The sequence below is a fragment of the Zingiber officinale genome, chromosome 11A (genome assembly GCF_018446385.1).
Source record: "Zingiber officinale cultivar Zhangliang chromosome 11A, Zo_v1.1, whole genome shotgun sequence".
NCBI lineage: Eukaryota > Viridiplantae > Streptophyta > Magnoliopsida > Zingiberales > Zingiberaceae > Zingiber > Zingiber officinale.
In genome coordinates, this window is record NC_056006.1 from 34,185,664 (window position 1) to 34,187,503 (window position 1,840).

At 42.1% G+C, this 1,840-nt stretch overlaps 1 long non-coding RNA gene across 1 annotated transcript; it reads left to right on the plus strand.

Moving 5' to 3' along the window:
- The first annotated feature begins 456 nt into the window (after positions 1–456).
- On the plus strand, positions 457–963 carry LOC122030874. The gene is made up of 3 exons (XR_006125641.1): positions 457–624; positions 707–811; positions 916–963. It is a non-coding gene; the product is annotated as an uncharacterized LOC122030874 (long non-coding RNA).
- Positions 964–1,840: the final 877 nt, after the last annotated feature.

Genomic DNA, 1,840 nt, shown 5'->3' on the forward strand with positions numbered 1-1,840 from the left:
TTTAGAAATTTTCTAGGAATTTTTCGGAGCTCCTACGGAGGGTTTTGAGGGGATCGATTGACGGGTATGGATAAGGCCTGTTTGGATACCCATTTAAGTGGGAGTTGTTTTGGGAATGGACTTAGGTTTTAATTAATCAAACCTAGGTTTAAATTTCGGATTTCATTAAATTTTTCCCGATCCTTATTCTTCTCCCCGATTCTCTCTGCCCGAAACCCTTCTCCGGCGATTTCTCGCCTCAACGACGCCAAGCTCGCGACTGCCGGCAGCAATCTCCTCCAGCGTGTCTCGGCTGAGCCTCCCCCTCCCTCGCGATTTCCCTTCCCTCTCTCGCGCGAACGCCCGACGCCGACGATCCGCGTTCTCCACCCCGATCGTAGCCTCGTTGAGTCGCCGGAGGAAGAGCCGTTGGATATCGAAGGGGATCGATTATCTCTGGCGTAGTAGGCATCTCGGTGGCTGTTTCTTGCTGGCAAGTGATGGTGATCCAGTGGCTAGGGCACGGCGGGGCTAAGGCCGATCAAGCCCTTTCGCTTCTCCCCTTCGATCTGGGCATTGGAGGGCAAGTTGGGTCATCACCAGTGGGAGTGGATCACGCGACACCATTGGAGGTGATCGATTGAGGTAAGGGCAGTGTTGGGTAATGCTGTGAGTTAAAGAATCTCATGTGAATTTGTTTCTTTTCGTGATATTCTTCCTGATCTAGGATGGAGGATGCTTCGGATCAATCTAGTGATGGATCTTCCTTGAGCAGGACTTCATCTTCTCCAATTCTTGCGGCTGGGTTCTGTGGAAGCTGTCGGATGAGGAGGTAAGGTTCTGTTAAGGTGAATCTTGTACTATGGATTGGAGTTTTAGCAATTCTTTGCTATACAATTGAGTTCTAGATTGATTCTTGGAAGAATTGGTGTGTAGGCATTTTTGTAGATTTTGGACAGTGGGAGTAGGGGCTGTGAGCTCTTGATTTGTGGCACTATCTCGAGGTGAGTTTCCTTTGATGATGTATCTCTAGATCCTTCTATTATCGCTCTGTTCTATCAGTGTTGTTATTGGATATTAGATCATGTTTAGTTTAGAGCACATGGAAGCATGTAGACAGATTCGTTGTAGTTGGATGCTCTAGTGTTGGATTAATTAATGGCAGGTAGGTTATGTTTGGAAAGATTGAAGGAGTTATAAGGAGATTTGATTAGTGAGAATTAAGGAAATCAATTGAGATGTAGGTTGATAAGGATTTGTATTGTATTATGTTGGAGATTTCCTGATCTGGGTTTGTTTGGATAAATTGTGATTAGTGGGTTTAGAAGAATTTATGATGAGTTTGGATTAGTGTTTGATTGATGATGATTTATGTGAATTGGATTTAAGATGTGTTAATTATGCAGATTGAGGATTATTGGAGTTGTTGGATGATGTAATGAGTTTTGATTAGTAATAAATTTGTGAGGATTTAGGGATTAATTTGTGGAGTAAGGATGAATTTATCATCTAATCGGATCTTTAGGTGGAGTCTACCTTGATTACCTAATCAAGGTAGGATTAGGTTTTGGGTTTGGTTTGTTGTTGATTATGTGATCAGCTAAACAATAATATATATATGTTGATTTATGCAGGATTTTGGATATGGGACGATCATCACGATGTAGGATTTATTTTATCACGATTGACAGATTTAAGGCGGGTATTTCTTCCTTAGCCTCTTTATAGATTCTTTGAAACTTAGTGCATGGTTATTATGTGAGGGATTAGGCTGCTCTACCTTATATCGTATTCGTTGTTGATTTCCTGCTTGAGACTTATGCTTGATCTTTGAGGTGTTCTATTTAATTCATACACAGTC